Here is an 18,922-nt window from a genome sequence, read left to right as displayed (position 1 = left end):
CCTCCCCAGATGCAGGACTCTGCATTTGTCCTTGTTGAACCTCACGAGATGTCTCTCTGCCCAACTCTCAAGCCGGCCGAGATCCCGCTGAATGGCAGCACAGCCTTCTGGGGAATCAGCCAGTCCTCCAGTTTGGTGTCATCAGGGAACTTGCTGAGGGTACACTCTGTCCCCTCATCCAGGTCGTTGATGAAGATGTTGAACAAGACTGGCCCCAGAACCCATCCCTGTGGAACTCCACTGGCCACAGGTCTCCAACTCGATTCTGTGCCATTGATCACAACCCGCTGGGCTCTGTCATTCAGCCAGATTTGAAGGTAATGGCAAGATATACTGATGTTGGCCTTTTGAAGGAATTTACTTTCCACAGAGGCAAAATAAAATGCAAAAACTTTTCTGTAAGGAAAAAAAAGGAACAAAACCAATGGATTTGACAAGTAAAAATAAAATAAACAGTAGAACATAGAAATGACAGACTCTTTCCAAATACTAAGTGTCAAAATAATAATTTGGAAAGTAATTTAGGTTCAGTAGTTTGCAATGTTTACCTATTTGCACCTCTGCTGATGATTCTCCTCTTCAATGTTTTTATTAATTCAGCAATGTCATATATGTTTCCAAAGGGAAGAGCCTTGATGTTGTCACCCCCTGGAGAAACTGCAGAAAGAATTCAAGTCTCGTGCATGCAAAGAGATAGAAGACTATGGAGAAAAAAATAAAGGTGTAAAAACATTCATTTGTTGTCTTTCACAATACAACTGATGTAAACATAAGGAAATATAAAAAAGTGAATACATGTAAATTTAGGGAGATATAATCAGCTCAATTACTTAAAATCTTGTCTTGGAAGAGGGACAGTATTTAGTCCCAAATCTAATAAATACTTCCTCTTTGCTAACAGTGAATGTGTAATTAACAGTAAATTGTTCTGTTGATCTTCTCTATTGTTTAATGCTAGCAGTGGGATAAATTTTAAAAACCTTTCACTGTGTTTGTTCTTAACATGGTTTGGAACAATTACATTAAAAATAAACTGGGTAGTTTTCCAAAAGCATACCATTGTTGATTTTCTACAGGAATACCCTGGGTCCTATAAACCAGATGTTTTTGTAGCATGCTGAAAATGAAAGGTAACATTTCAGAATCTTTAGAAGAGATATTATGTGTGCTGCAGTGCCTCGCTGGGCTCATGTAAGAGGTTCTTCCCAATGCTTTAATTGACACTTAGCTTCTTTTACACATTGTACACCTAAGACAGCCGGCACGAAGTAGTCACTTAAAGTGTAGCTTAGAGTATTATAACAGACATCTTTACAAGAAATAAGAACATTCATTTGATAATTGCCATGACAACTCATCCATGTTAGCTTTAAAAATCATTAGTTTCATATCTGTGAGATACTGAGTGCTTTTCCACCTCCAGGCATTCACAGTGACAAGCTGCATTTGCTAAACTGCCTGCAGGTATCTTTTCAGCATGAGCTGCATGGGATTGAACGTGGTTACAGCCACTGTGGATGGCACAGGGGCTGGGGGAAGCAGAGGCATCATCACATGGGAAAGCTCACCCTCAGAGCCTCAGTCATTTGCACAACCTTAACAAAAAGTACTCAAAGTTTATTGGTCTGAGAGGTATATTTACCCATGGATGTTACAAGATGTTTCACAATAAGCCCATGGAGAGCAAGAAAATGCAATTCAGTTGCAGATCTAGAGATGCAGGAAGGCTAGTGAATACCACAACTTGGAACAATCAAAAAATACTTGTTCAGCAAACCCAAAATATTCCTTAGGAGCGTGCTGACTGCTGAATCTTTTTGACAAACGCAAGATGGGAAATGGAGGAAGATAAAATGGCAGGCTTGAAGATGTACAGATGAAAAGATGATTGCCTCCCAGAGACAGCATTTGATAGCTTCCAAATGGACTGGGAAATAACTAAAATATAATTTGCTTCACTTTACAATAATTGCTTTACAATTCTGTGTTCTAGGAACTTTGGAATTCAATTCTTTGCTATAATTTTGCAGTAATAATGTATTTGCATTTAGTACACTTGCATTTGGAGAATTGGGTTTTTTGTTGTTTTTTTTGAAAGAGATGAGAAATATGATGAAGAAAGGGAGTGGGAAGTAAACATTCTTTCACAGAAAAGAGAATTTCATCCTTTTAAAGTAGTTTTTTACTGCTGCTATTAAAAGTCAGGTCCATTGCCATGGATAGAGAAATTGGTGGGGTGGGTTTTTTTGTTTTTTTTTTTTTTTTTTTAAACTATAGCTACACAGAAGAACTGTATGTATTAACAAACTAATATATTTAGTACATATTCATTACGCTGTTTATACTTTGCCCTGAATCACTCTCTCTCTCTTCTCCACTTGCACCTATCAGTCCCAAGAGCAAACACTACAGCCTTCCTTGCTAAGCAAGATTCTCCTTTAAAATAAGGGATCTCTAAATAGTGACCACTCATCATTATTGATGCTGTGGTCTGAAGAGTGGGGAAGTATAGAGAAGCTTTACGAACAAAGTTTAAAGTTACACAATAAAATGCTACTGATTTTTATTGACAAATAATCTCTGTAGTCTTTGTAAACCACAAACACATACTAAACAGCAATACGAGCATGCACACAATTCAGCAAAATAGTGCCAACAGGTTGCCACTGCATACCAATATTCAATTACATTTTTGCCTTTTAACTTCATTTGCCATAGCTTTTTTAATGAGGATTGAAATGAAGTGATACATACTATGAAAGAGAAGAGCAAATAGTTACAACCACTTCTTTGAAGGGTGATTTTACTGCGCCTCTCAAAACAGTTACAAGTACATACAATGTTTCTTAATAAATTAAAGGTTGTGCAATGGATTACAACGGTTTTGATTAATTTACCTTCTGAAAAAAGCAATATACATGGCTCTACAATGCAGAGCTCCTGCTAGCTAGAATGTTAAACAAGTCAAATAATGATCTGGCACCCAAAGCCATGGTAGAATCCACAAATTTCTTCTCATCTTTGTAGCATTGTTTTGAAAACGATGACTTATTCAGTTTTGAATTGCAGGGGACTGTAGCAAAGGAATTGTAATGTCTGCATCCATGTTATCCAGCACAAGCACCTAACACATTTCAGAAACAAGTACATCACAGCCACAAGCTGCTCCTTGATATATACAAATGGATTTGCTAACTCAACCTGACAACTCAACTGATTAGACAAACAAAGTCTCTTGGATAACACCAGTGTTGATGATAACATTTTTGAAATGGGTCAGCTATATTTCAAGCTGAAATTGAATATACAATTGCAGATTGTTAGAGATCATAGAAAAGCTTGTACAAGAGGTAACAAGAAAAAGCAGGTATTTTATAACAGACTGTGTTTTTTCTTGTCGTTGTTTATAGTAGCGATTTCTAGCTGATACACACCTCAGCCAAGATACACAGCTATGCATAAACTGCTGGGCAAGACACACGTTTCTGAGCTCTGTTGCATATATTAACTGCTCAGGTAGCAATACAGTGTAGCCAAGAGAGGCACTAATGCTGCAAATAATTACTCCTTTCTCCATCCCTCTGACCTGCGCCATTAAATCTGTCCTGCCCTTTGGAAGAACAGTATGCCTAAAGGACCAGGCAAGGATGAAGGACCAAGGCTGCAGACACTGACTTCAGCAGCCTCACTGTGCATCTCAGGATATGAGAGCATGTGGGCAGTGCTGGAAAAGCAGCAGAAAGGGAAAAAGTTATGGTCATTAGAAACACCTATGAAAAATAAAATGTAAAGAAAAAGGTTTAGAACTGCTTGTTTATATCATGCATTGTGAAAAGATGTCACCAGTCCTTATCAAAAAAGCACGAAAAGGAGATGAGCCAAAACCTGCTATATTTCTGACATCTTCTTGAAATATTTAGCTGCAACCAAAGAGAACCAGAAAGCACTCAAACCACTCAAGGGAGAATACCAAGATGAAAGAAGATATCATTAAGATAATTTTGCATACAGGAGATCAGTACAAGACAGCTCTTCTAAAAAGAAATAGCAATTTTGTGATCTTTAAAATTAATTTGGATACTCTCATTGCTTTTACAGAAAGCTTTCCAGAGAAAATTGAAATGAGAAAGAATTCTTAGAATTAAGAATGATTTGAGATGATGGGACAGTGCTCAAATGATGATGTAATATTTGAGAAGTGAATTAGTCTTATTATCAGGTTCTTTTTTTTTTTTTCCCTGCTATCACTGAATTTTTAAGAACAAGTTTGCAAAAATTATCAGAATTGTCCATTTATGTAGTAGTGTCCTGTTATTTAAAATGCTTCCCTTGACACTATAAAGTGTAAACTAGTCAGGAAGCTGAAAACTAACAGTTGCTAGAGGATTTGATGTGAATCTAAAATTGAAAACAATTAATGAGATGGTTTCATGAATTCTTTACTGCTCCAAAGCAATATGTTTCAAATTGTAAACTAGTAAAATAAGAAAAATGCACTAAATATGAGATGATATTTTCCCAAAGCCTCAAAGTTTTGAATTGAACATAAATGTGTTTTGTGCTCTTTTGAACCATAAAAACAGTTGTCCAAGAACAAGAGGCTGATTTCTTTTCCCAACTAGCAGATTGCGCACAGGACATGGAGTTCTTTTTTATGTGTAATTTCAAAATGATACAAAATATCAACTTGTATGAAGTGGATAAATATGTTCGTTGCTGGGAACACAAAGTTATACTTGGCCAAGATATACCGCAGTGGTACATCTTGGCCAAGATAAAAATTAAACAGATGTTACAGCTCCACCTACTGAACCAAAAAGAAAGGATCGGAAGAGGTATAATTAGTCACTGTAATGAACTGAAGCAAGTGAGGATCTCTGCAGACTCTGAAACAGATTATTTTGGGGGTGGGGGTGTGGGGGTGTTGGGGAGTGGGGTGGATTTGACACAGCTGTCTGATCAGTACTTGCACTCCTGCTCAAGATCAGGTAGTGTCAGATAGAGTAAGCCATGCCGAAAAAGTGGGAGGCAATCAACTTGCCCTATTAGAAGCAGCAGCCTTCTTTTGAAACACATGAATTGTAACAGGTTCATTTCTGCATTTACTTGCAGTCATTGGCTAGTGCAAGAGTCAAGCTTTGTATGTGCAGCCTTCACTTCAGAAGGATGCTGCTACTCTGGCAGTTTCAATGAAACAAGAGATGTTCTGTCTATTGAAAAATCATGAAGTAAACAAGCATTTTGCAGCCCTTTAGTGCCATTGTTTGGTGTATAATAAAATCTAAAGAAGAGGCTGGTCAGTGTGAGGTTCATTTTAAAACAGAGGAATATCTGGGAGGTTAACAAATATCGGTCTTGTAACGATATATAGCTACAGTTTTAACAAATAGACTCTAAGCTTTAATGGCGGTAATTGTGAGTCAAATACTCTATTTTAATGACTGCTGGCCTCATATATATGCCTCATGGATTCAAAGAGTGGTTCAGAGTCAGAAGTTCTGGTTATTACAGAAACCTTTAAGGGAACAGCAGATCAGCCAAGTACTTCCTACACATTGGGACTGTGTTGACAGGGAAGAAATAACTGAAAGATGCTGAAACAAATATTTTTCATCAATAACTAGTGTTTAATACACTAAGTAAAGCACAAAGGAAGTGGCAATACAGCAGAGTAGGAAGAGTATGGATAATGTAAATTGTTCATGCCACCCAAAAGATTCTTACAATGAGGTGAAACAGTGCCCTCTGAGACTAAAAGCCTGTACGTCTAAATGTTGCACCTGAAGCAAGGGAGTATTCAACAATATGACAGATATAATAAGTGAGTGATGGAGAATTCAGCCCAGAGAATTACCAGAGTCCAGACACCCTCAAAACACTGGAAACAGTGTTAATGCAAAATATCCAGAATGTTAAACTAAAATAATAATTAAGAAAATAATCTGTATGGACCATAAACCAAACAAAAATTGACACTGATATTAAGTGAAACTTGAACTTACATCTAATGTTTGCATGTAGTATTTAAGCAACCTAAGTGCTGGAGAGAGAAAACAATTAAATCAGTGGCTATGGAATGTGGAGCCAGACTCTTTGAAAGGTAGACTTAATTCTGCTAATCTGGTCCTGTTTTGCTGGCCATTTGTCTGTATGAAGGAATTTTGTTGACAGAGTCTGAAGTGCATAGCTGGACAACAAGCCAGCAGGAAAGGTAGGCATAGGAGGAAGACAGCTGATAAGGAGTCCATTCTGAAGCAGGCAAGAGAGGATGAAGATGGCAAATTCCAACAACATAGGGACATAAGACACATAAATTGGAGATTTATAGCAAAAAAAAGCCCTTTTCATCTTTGATTCTTACAGGCTCGGTGGATGAAGTGAAAGAGATATAAAAACAAGGAAACTAAACCTCTGAATTTGTGTTGTTGAACAGTGATAACGACAGAATTCAATGTGAACTCTTCTGAACTGATGTTTCATGAAGGAACTGAAGAAATATGAAGAGCAAACAGATTTTTAGCTGACATGAGCAACAAATGTGACTGTAACATTTTCACTACTAAAAAAGTTATGAAAACAATTTATGAACTAACGGTAACAATAACTCAATCAAGTCAATTGAGTTTTCTGTGCCTTACAGCTGCCTCCCCCAACTAAATAAAAAGATTTTCGAATAACACACATTGGTGGAGGGAAAAAAAACCTTAGCAGATAAACACTAGCTGGACCCAGTTGTGATCTCTCAGATGAGAGCGGTATTATATGCAGTTGATTAGACTTCATTTCATTCTAATACCATTTTTTTCAATTTGTAACAAATATAGGACTATGGCAGCACATTATAAGATCTGAAGATATTCTGATTTCATGGGAAAAATGAGGAAGAGCAAATATAATATATTAACAAAGAGAACTGGCAATCAGTACTTATAATAGAACAAATTACAGAAAACTCCATTAAAAATGACTGAGAACCAAGATAACAGGCTCAGTGTTTAAAAGTGATTGAACAAAGAAGGGACATGCAAATGAAATGAATATAATGCTAGAAAGATTTAAGACACTGAAAATGATGGGAAAAGTGAATATTGTCAATAAACCACGTTTAGAACAAAAGAATAGTCAGCTTCTTTTCAGATGGAATAATATTTTTTGGTCCCTCAAAAATGATTTTTGCATTTAGCTAACATTTGCAGCAAGGGTGGCACTGGACAATCATTGTTACAGGACACTGATCACAAAGCAGCACATGCTGCAGTGGCATTGCAGCAGCATCATGGCTCTCCCACAGGCTCTCCAGCCTGAACGTGAGGAATTACAAGTGACTTTCAGAGGTCATTTAGAAGATAGCAGTTAGCTTGCTTCTTGCTGGAGAAACTGAAAGGCTTAGGATTCTGCAATCCTTTCTGATCTACAGTGCTTTCCAATTCAAAACAGGAAACCTGCAGCTTCTTATTTCTTGACACTACTTAACAGACAGCCACCTTGAGACTTCAAGCAATGAAAAGCCAACTCCTCAGGGCAGACGCTAAAGACTTCTCTGTATTAATACTATAACTTTTCAACATTCACTGTCTTAAGCCAACACTCTGGTGTATCACTTAATTCCTCTTAACTTTGTGCTCAGTAGTTTACAAGATGTCACTCACACTTTGATATCTCTCCCCCCATCGAGAGCACCTGTCAGGTTTTATGATGCTGCTGTCTACTAGACTCAGCAGCTCACTTCAGGTATCTATTTCAGCTTAAAGGTTTACAAAACTCACACAAATACTGGGATGGGTAATGAATTTGCACAAACAGTGTAATGACTGAAAAAATTGTTTATACCTTATGTTTATTGGAAAACTTTGTCTAACAATAACAGTTTCTTTATTATCTTTATCACAAATTAACAGTTATCACAATTAGAAAAACAAGTAGGAGAAACACTAACAGTGCTGGAGAGAAAATAATTACTGTGAACACAAACATTTTAATATTGATATCTAAAGCAAGAGAATTCCTTAAAAGAGCCTAGTTAAGTGCAGGAAGGTATAAAAATCAAGGCACAGAGTAAGAATTATTCATCATCGGATAAGGCAGCCACTGACCAAGCCTGAGACAAAAAAGAGGAAAGTCACAAGTTTTTTATCCAATTTCAAAAGTTTGAACTGAAGCAGCTGATTCCATGGTTAAAATTTTGTTGTTACCATAGGTAAGGTCACCATCCAAAACACACAGTAGACCCTTGATCTTTTCCTATTTTCATTGCCAGACTCATTGGCTTGCTGAGTTTATGAAACACCTACTACAAGGACTTTTATAAAAAGTGCACTTGTTTGAAAATAGGTGTGAATAGGTGTGAATCATTTATGACATCCAGCTGTGTGTATGACAGGTACAATCTACATCTCCCCCTGCAGCAAACAAGCAAATTACAAGCAATGGGCAGGGAAGGAGCACTCCAGTGGCCAAATACTATTAACTTGAGAAGACAGAAATAAGGTCAAGGTGAAGCACTTCTGAAAAATCTACTTTTTCACTCCACAGCTACAAAGCATACAAGAAAATGTAGACATAAATAGGAGTAAGCTTAAATTCAATAAAAATAACAGACCAGATCAAACTAATATCGAGTCCTGTCATACAAGGAACATCAACCAGGGAACAACATGCCAAAACTTGTAATTCAGTGCCCACAGCTTAAGTGGACTGGAGGAAGTTTTCCTAAGGATTTTTCTTAAAGCTCTTGAAGAAGTGACAGCAGCAGCTGGTGCTAAAGACACAGGCCATAAAGCAAGATGAACCCAGAAAGCTTTCTTCTGTGTGTCAGCCCTGAGTCTATCTGACATAGTCTGAATACCCAGAAAACCCAGGACTACTCTCTGCTAGTCATCTAGTTTTTTAAACTCCAATATCATTATTCTGATAAGCTGCATTTCACACACAGGAAGTATGCTTTAGCATGTTATACCTGTACCTCATCTACAAAGAGACTCGGAAGCATTTTATGTATTATCGGCTATGGTACAGACTGATAGGGCCAATGATCCATCTTTCCATAAAGAACCTGTGTTAACAGCTTAGGTGCTAAATAATATATTGCTTCAGCTTGTACACTTAGTTGAAATCTCTCTATGCTGATATAACATTGGATCAGGTCCTAGCAGGAATGGGAACTGGTCCACTAATTAGGAATGAAAAGATTTACTTCAGGAACAATTCCATGTAAACGATGTGTTAAAAGATTAAGGGTCCCTTATAAAAGACCTGCGTAAGTGACCTATAATCTTATATTGCTAATTTTATACACTTTGGAGACAATCAAGAAAAAAAACCCCAGAAGTACCTCTTAAGGTGATTGCATTTTGTACCACGTTTGCTGCCTTAAGTTGCAGTAACTGATGAGTTTTTTGTCACAGATGGTTGCGCTTAAGTAGGCTTGCCCAACAATGTGATTTGAACTTTGCTTAAATTATATGTCACAGTGTCATCTAAGTCAATTTTCTACCACGAGAAAAAAATTATTTAAGCTTTTAAGTGCAATGGTTTGAAAATTAAAATATCTAAGAATGTAACAATAATGCAAATCTGCTCACTTGAGTCTAGAGAGGGGAAAAAAAAAAGTGTGGTTTGTCTCTGCCTTCTCATTTTGAAGAAATATTCTCCTCCTGAAGAAATGTTCTCATCTATGGGTCGAAGCACAAGAATAGCTACATAGTCCTCCAGTGATTGTCATCACGAGGGGCTGAAATATTTGACATTTAAATAAATTTATTTGGAGATCACACAGTGAAAACTCATGCAGCGAAGATGGAGAATATTAGGTACATAATAAGCAAAGAACATACAAGCATTCAATCATTATTAGACTAAACTGTTTTGGATGTCCTCCATACTTTTTGTGGAAAATTAGAGGATTTTGTGAATTTTCTTTGGAGCAAATTTGTCAGATCCTTGCAAGGAAGATTCAGTTTTAACATTTTCACTAGATTGAATCTAACAGAACTAAACAGTCATTATACTTGGTTAGAAACAAAACTTATGGTGGAATACTGGGACCATACAGGGCAAAAATTTACCAGATAGTGGGACTTAATGACACATGGGGTAGGCCTGAGGTGTGGCTGTCCTGCAGAGTTACTAAAATCATGGACCCGGAACTGTTGACCTTAATGAAAAATGCTGTAGCTAAGAATAAAGTGGAATCAATCACAGAGTCACAGAACGACAGGAGTTGGAAGAGACCTCTAGAGATTATCTGGTCCAGCTCCCTACTAAAGCAGGTTCACCTGGATCAGGTTGCAAGGCTGAGTTGCTGGGAGACAAAGGTAGCCCTGCTTCTCTGCCTTGTGTATGTGCTTCATTAGCTCTTCACTTTTCTGTCCATAGTTTTTAACCTAGGCCTTTGGAAGACTCTCACCACAAAAAACAATATCTGTTGTGTTTTCTGGACACTGAAGGTAGACTCACAGTCTTTCCTTCCCCTGTTTGCAGGAAGCTCTGCTCCAGGATCAAAGATTCATCCCCTTTCTCTTCCTGTGATTTGTGCTCACCAGTGCCTGCTGCTAAAATGGGCACCAAAACATGTGAGGTTAGAAGTGGAGATAGTGTGCTCAGGAAACATCATCAGATGCCACAACTTTGCCGTAGGTTGCATCTTTCATAACCTCTATTCTTATTTTTTCACATCTTTGGCCACCAGGTGCCTCCTTTCTTTTTAATCTATTTCTGATCCCTGTAGGATTAAGATTTCTAAGACACTCCTTCTAAACATTCAGTATCAGGATTTATTGTCATATCTGACAATCTCCCTAACTATGTGTCAAAGGAGAAAACCAAAATCCCAGAAACTTCAAACTTTCTTCTAAAAGCATCCCTGGATGATGCATGTGGTAGTGTATTAATGATGCTTTACAAAAACTGACTGAAACTACAGTTCTTATAGGCCTGTGCTGAAGACACAAAAATACTATGAGTCAAACCCCTAAATAAATACAAAGATTATTCACTAAATAAAGTATCTTCTATTTCCTATGGGGCTCGCTCCTATTTAAGAGCTGATCTTACCCTTTTTTTTTTCTCTAGGTAGTTCTTGTAAAAAAATCCTAACAAATACAGCTAGTAGATTTCTTTTCTTTTTCTTTTTTTTTCTTTTTTAATATTTTATATATTGTTCACTGAACCTCATGGAAAAAATGACCATTGCCATAATGCTGTCCCATTTAATTTCCACAACCAATACTTGTCAGTGCCTTTCCATATTCCTTAAAGAAAAAATAAATAGCACAATCATTTCCACACTATTTTTCACCTCTAAAAGTGTTATATGCTTGCCATAATAACAGCCCCTTCTGCTACTGTCTGCTAAAGAAATTATCCCAGTAGCCCAATGAAGCCACGTCAGCTGTTCAACAACCAAGCATTCAGAATGTTTCTGTATATATCTGGGCTCTCCATTTTCCTTAAGTTTTAAGTAATATATACAAATTAAAGTTCTCAGAGAAAAATGTTACTTTTCTCAAATACTTGTGTGTGAAGACTATGATTTTCTGAGTTCTATTTAATTTTAGATAAAACTATGGAAGTAAAGCTTGCAGTTTTTGATCCCTGTCCTAATAGGAAACACCACCCATGGTGCAAAAGTACGTTCACTGGAACTGTTGCAGGAAGTAGTATTCTACTCTGATCTATCTTCCCAAATTTTGCCTCTTTTAAATGTCTGGATCATGATGACTAGGATAATGTCTTATCCTGATTCAGACTAAGACAATGAAAGGAAAAACTGAGGAGAATAATGGAGAATTTCAAAGTGTTTGTAAAATTCGAATTAGGGGCAGGGGTGTGGGATGGGGAAGCAAATCAAATTTTTCTGTCATGTGTAAGGTACATACTAAACCAAAAGGTTCTTGCCTTCTTCTTCTTCTTCTTCTTCTTCTTCTTCTTCTTCTTCTTCTTCTTCTTCTTCTTCTATGTGTTAGACTCTATAAAGATACTAAAAAAAGACCACCCCTGAAGGCACATGAAGCACAAAAATATCTACATAGAAGTTATATGGATTCTTCTCAAAATATAGTACATCCGGTTGATGTCAGTTGAAATAGCCTGAGTCACTTGGCATGGCTTTTTCTTGGCATATTTTAACATTAAACCTGGCCAAAGAGAAATTAAAGCAACTGGACTCTGCAAAAAACAATGACTACATGGCATTGCAAATGATACTTCATTGTTACTGTACATTAGCATGACTGCACAAAAATGATATTTTAAGATCATTCTAAAACTATCACCATTAAAATTGTATCAATTCAACCTCAGTATTTAAAAGTGAGGGTCTTCAAGTGATTGTCACCTCTACAACACATAGAAATACCATAACCTGTGGTAGGGTCAGTGGTACTTGATCACCCTGAGAGCGTTAGGACAATTATCTAAAATAATAAAAAGCATAATCCCTGCATTACAGGAAGGAATTGTTCTTACTCTTAGACATTTGATTTCTTTGAGAAATTATAAATGAAAGAGTTATCCTCAAGATAATTAGCCTCTTAAAAGAAAGAATGAGAACAGTGTTGATTGTAAATAGTTTTTGTTAGTGAAATTAAAACCATAGAAGTAATCTGCTAACAGTTAATTCTCATTTTATTCCCAAGACCTGGTATCAGTAGTTCTGAAATGTATGTTGCAATTAGTACTTCTGCAGAGATCTTTTCAAGGGCTATATCCAAAAAAGGTAGCGAAAGGGAATGATTACCCAGCTAGCAACCTGTGCAAATCAGCTACATTCCTGTAGCGGAATTCCCTAATTATCTTGTTATCACAATCTTGCAGCCTAAAGAATTGGTTTTAGATCCATTCTCTACCACACATTCATTGAATAACTGTCAGGAAGAGCTGAAATGCATGACTGAAAATCAGATGACAGCACTGTACTCCCCACAGGGATACTGTCTTGGAAGGTTCTACTAAATTTGGCATTTACTGCCAATTTCTCAAAATAAGTAAGTAATCATCTGAGATCAAGAGATCTGGAATGCTTGAAATGGCTGCACTGCTTCAGAATCTCAAGGAGAAATAGCTAAACAAACAGGTGAGAAAGATAGTTTACTTTTCCAACAAAAGCAGCCTTTTTATCATAGGAGAACCAGAAGAAAACTACAGCATGCTTTCAGAGAGATCAGTCATAAATGGAATTTGTACAACATTCCTTATCTTTGTTTGGCACTCTGTTCTGTTGTCGTGAGCTGTTACTACAATAATTAATAAAAACAACTCTTCAGAGAGCACTTGCTGCTGTCCACAGTTATCTATCATGAGAGTTTATTGTATCAATAACCTTATTATTGAGTTATATATTTGTAGGAGGAAAGTTACCAAAGATAACAAGGAAACACCTAAAAGACACATTCGAAATTTAAGTCTATGCCTTTGTGTATTGCAATATGTGAAAAGCAGCAGGACAGAAACAGCATCTCTAAAGAGAATCCATTCCCCTGAAGTAATTTTGCCATCCCATGTAACTGCTCTACAGAAGTATGATGTTTATTTTGCAGTTTCTGACTTGTGGGTTTTTTTCTGAAACACCTGAAATACTTTTAAGGTTTTTATTTTTATTTTTTATACTTACGGGATGAAGACACTTGGCCCTTCTTTTATTGTTGTGCTGGGATCACATCTCTCCTTAGCAGATGTAAAGCTACATTTATAGCACAGAGAGCACATACTGAAAATATCTTGGGTTTCTTGCTTGAAGCTTGGGTATGGGAAAATACCCATCACTATTCACAGGCCTTTAAATATATCAGTGTGTGAGCTGTGAGGGTTTAAAGCAACATTGAGTTTCATCTATGGAGAGATCAAATTCTTTTCAGACTTCTGCTTCTCAGATGTTTCCACTAGGACACTATTCTTTAGCCATGAAGAGACCTGCTCTCTCCTGCACTTTCCAGGGGCACAAATACTTTCTTGCCAAACTGTAAGAGTGCTACTCTACCATAGTATACATCTGCCTATCCTGCTTTACTAATTGTTTAGGTTCTCAAATGAAGGTTTATGAATTAGATGCTTCATTATGACAGTTCTTACTGCATTGCTTCCTCTTCAATTCCACATTTTTTCCACTTTTATTCAGCTCTCATGTTCTTGCTTACCCTGCCAACTGTGCAAGGCTTACTGTAGCGAGTCAGCTTTACAGCTCCTAATGAGTGAAAACAATGGGCCATTCTCAAGGAAGGTTGTCTTGAGTTGCACAAGAAATTGGATATTCAGTCTCTGCTCTGTGAAGTTCTTTTGCTCACCCTGCAAAGCAGGTCTCTAAGTGGCTTTTCGCTGATACTGTTCAGTCTAGTCAAAGGGGCAGGAGAGTGGGTGAAATGAGAGGCTCAGGTAGGATCTGCAGCTTACTGCAGGATGTCAGCCAGCACAAAGTATGGCTGACAGTGAGGTATCTTCTTACTTCACAGCTATTAGCAAGTCTCAGCACATTAGAAACTTATCTTTCTGTAACAAAGTGGACTTAAGAAAGATGGATGGTGTTTTCTGAACCAAGATCATCAGCATCTTTTCTAAAGAGAAGGCAATTTTTGCTTTTCCCAGCTATGTATTTATACATATATAATTCAAAATAATACAAAAAGTTGATACAGAAACATCACTCACTTCAATATCTTTGAGATTTAAATTTGATCAGGTTGAAGAAATAGCTAATCAAAGCTTCACCCAAACTGCTTGTGTGACAACTAAAAAAACCCAAACTACTTCATGAAGATCTACTTTCTAGTAAAAGGATTAAGAGAAGTGCTTATGTCATTGCCTCTTTTTCCTCAATAAATAATATGAAATCTTTTCCTATGCACCTGCAATAAAATTAGAAAAGAGCTTATTATGCTCAAAAGCTTGTTGTCAAGCTATTACTCTGTTTTTAAAGATTAAAAAAACATCTGATGCCCCTATTCTAACATGCTTGGATTAAATATGCAATACTAGTGCTCTTGTGTTCATGATAATTAGAGGATTCACAAAGTTTGTGGAGAAGGGAACAATCATTTCAGTCCTAGGGTTGCCCTGTGGAATTTGCATACCAAGGAAGTTTTCTGCTTTTCCTAGCTAGATTAGTTAGAAACTGTATCCATACAAGGCAAGAATATAAGTAACAACTGGCAGCATTCTTCTGAAAACCTTTGAGACAATAGGAAGTGGAATTATTTGAAAAAAAAAAATTCTAAAATATTCCTTAGAGATAACTAGAAAATTAGTATTCTGGAGCTTCATCTGCATTATTACCAACCACCATAATCTAAACAGTAAGTTGGATTACTCATTAGCTTTTCACTACTCATGTGCATATAACTTTATTCCATATGGTTTTTGGAACTTGTCATTAAATTAACTACTATTTAAAATCAGAAACAATTGGTTATAAGCCTATGATTTAAAAGGAAATCTGTGGACTTAATCTCTTGTGAGTATCTAGTAATCTTGGAGACTCAAGACCATTTAGAAAATCTTCCAGAATAAATGAAATAACTTGCTTTCTCTGAAATACAAGCATGCTTTTCATTTATTGAATTGTGCCTATGAGGCATTCATTAGATAATACTCTGAACTGTGCAATACACAGTTTCAAAAACACAAAGTATTTTTCTCTGTGCTATTACCTTTCACAATACTTCAGAAAAAAAGCAGTTATCAGAACCCAAATGTATGTTATTATCTGTTCAGTGTGGTAGGCATCTAACATGTTTTCCCCCTGCTCAGCAAACTTGGTACATGTACACATCTAACATGTACACATCTCTCCCTGTCCTGAAACCAGACTCAGCTCACTGGCAGAAGCCAGAGATGTGTTTTAGAGACAACATAACAAACTCCAGTGGCAGGATCCAGCCTCTACTCCTATCAAATGATAAGTAATAGGCTTTATTTACAAACTAGCCAAAGTTTGCATCACATTAGATACAGTGCTCTTCAGTAGCATGAATATATTGATCTTCAGCATTTGGAAGAGGTAAGGGCAGTTTTCCAATTTCTAATGTAAAAGAGAAACTCCATTAACAGCAAGTGGCTTCTCAAAACTGGGATCAGTCAGCTGACTGGCCACACCAGACTGCGACTCACTGCCTTGCAAAATGTATGCAAACATGCAGAGTCAGCAGATCCAGGAGGTACTGATATCTATTGAAGCTAATGAAGAGTTCTGTGTCTCAGGAAAATCCACATGCTTGGTGACCTTCAAAGGATTAAATACAAAGAGCTGGCTTGCAAGAATACCTGGCAACTCCATTTTGGGAACAGCTTATTTTCAGCCTGTGTCAAACTTAAATATACCAGGACACAGTCTTTATATTATCTACTGTTTCATGCAGTAGCATGAAACAACCCAGATATCAAATGACACCACCACCTTTTTGATTACAGGCTATTTGACTACTTGAAAAAGGGCAAATGCTGTCTTAAAAAGAAATATATAAGTAAAGACAAAGTAAGAGGAAGCTTGAAAACACTTTTTAGACATCTAAGGACTCCTCACTAGAATAGTGTGTAGCTTCTTCCCCAGAGAGGAATGAGCCATGAACAAGAGCTTTGTTGTACTGAAATGCTTTAATGCTACACATATGTCAACTTGCAAAACACAATGGGAAATTTTTACCACAGAGTTTCCAAACCTGTGAAAGTTAGCACTGCAACAGTTATTTGTGGGAAATAATTTTCAGGAAAATGTATGCATGGGACCACATAGAAAAATATAATATGCAGTGATGTGACCTAATGTGGACTTTTTTCTCACAAGCAGGTAGTATGCATGCGAGTTTTTCTTACAATATTAGATTTAGAGGCTTAAGAGCCTTGTCCAGATAACTGACCTTCAATAGTTATTCTTTACCAGTCTTAAGTATAATGCAGGGACTGGGAATTCAGGTATCAGCAACACCTCAGTGACAATTAATCCACATTAATTAATACTTAAATCATGTTTTAATGAAACTTCTACACATTTTAAGAGAATGAACGAGTACCCCTTGCAAGCTTCTTCCCTCATTAGCTTCAAAGCAAAAGGTCATAGACACTTATCTGTGTCACTATTATTTGTGATCCTCTAACTTCATTGCTGTAAGTCATCTTTCCATGAAACTGACTACATGACACAAGGGAGCTGGAGAATTCAGAGCAAAAAAATGCTCTCAAGTGCTCTTTTGATTTCTCAATGTGACTATCTAGCTAAGAGAACATGAAAGTCCCAGATTTAATTCTTATACACATAGTATTTAAAGGGAAAAGTAGTTTTCAAGACAAGAAGATGGTGATTTTTTTCTGCTAGATTTTCAGTTTACTTCTTCTGCCAGAGGATCTCACTGTGTACTGATGAACCTAAAGGACAACACAGACAGGACAGAAGCAGACAGATAATGAAATGTGAATTCTGGAGAGGACAAGGCAGCCATCAGGGAGGCCTCTCTGAGACCTTACACAATTTAGACATGGTATAAGAAATGCCCTAAAACTGAGCAAAGATGGAAGAATTGTAGGAAGACTATTTCCCTGGAAAATGAATCTGACTTGAAAACTGTGACAAAGATTCTACTTTTATAGAATTAACAAAAACTCTTGCGTATTTTCTTCAAAGCAGATTTTACTGTGTTTTTTCTAATCACAGAATTAAGAGTTACTACTCTGTTTTGGACCTCTGTCTGCTTCCTGACATGTGGTGGTGCTACTGCTTAAAGCAAGTCAGATAGGCTTCTATTAAGATCAATTTCACATTTTATTTCTTCAAAAAAAAGTAATAAAGTCATCGCAGAAGCAATGAAAGCCACCCCCTGTTCTGATATTAATTTTTTCTTGTCATGAAAAAAATGTACAAATCTTTTTTATTGATCTAGGCATATTTTTCCTTTTATAAATGATTATATATGTATGGTATTCCATTAATATAGTGAAAATTCTCTTTAACCAGGCAATTCAGCATGTATATAACTACCTTACTTGGGGTCATGCAATATCTATTGTCCAAAAAACACAGGAGACATTTTCCTTTTAGTTTCTCCACCTGCTGGAGAAAAAGAATGTGTCGGGAAATTAAGTCTTTTTGTTGTAAGAATTCCTTCATCTCCACAGAAGAGAGAAGTTAAAATGTTCTGATGTGCTATTCTAACTCTGTGGTTTTTTTCCATTTACTGCAGTTGTGTTCTACATATGGGCGTATTTCATTTTGTTACAAGCTGTGCAGAAATGAAACTTGTCATGGCATCCCTTTCAAACCTGATGAGAGCTTTGCAAATGCTGGCCTTCGTTCAAGGCTGCATCTGATGCTCCTGGCAGCAAGCAAAGCAAATAACACACATGGAGAGACAAGGGAGGAGCACAAGTGAAGGCTAGCTTCTGAGGCATCACAGCATTATAAAAAGATTTATTTTAGAAGCCTCCTATGTAATAATACTACTAATAAAAATAATAGTAGTATGACTGGAACTTTATTGTCGTAAACTGGCGCTGATAGGGGAACCAAACGAGCTCAAGTCCAGTTCCTAGAGAGATCAAGTGCCAGAACAAATTTGAGAAGGCTCAGCTCTGTGTAACAAAAATTTCTCTTCTATCAATAACAAAGAGCAGAAAGGTCAATTGAAAACAGCTCATGTAAACACAACAAAAACCTTTTTCTGTAAGGAAGCAGAACTGACAGTACATTAACATGCTTAGTGGTATCAGTAATATCAAGAAATAGACTTTTCCACCTAAATGCAAAACATGCAATTTTACATGCCTTCTATTTGAAGCATAAAGACAGTTGCGGGGGGGAGAGGGAAATGTTCCTAAATGGTAAGATCCATTTGACTGTGGGATAGTTTTCAAAGGGAAATGAAAATGTCATCACCTGACATTTCCAAAGCTGAGCTTTCAACTCCTGAGACAGTGTGCAGGCAGGAGTGTTAAACAGAAGAGC

The sequence above is a fragment of the Colius striatus genome, chromosome 1, assembly GCF_028858725.1.
Source record: "Colius striatus isolate bColStr4 chromosome 1, bColStr4.1.hap1, whole genome shotgun sequence".
Taxonomy (NCBI): Eukaryota; Metazoa; Chordata; class Aves; order Coliiformes; family Coliidae; genus Colius; species Colius striatus.
The sequence above is the reverse complement of the archived record's forward strand: the minus strand, read 5'-3'. Positions refer to the sequence as shown.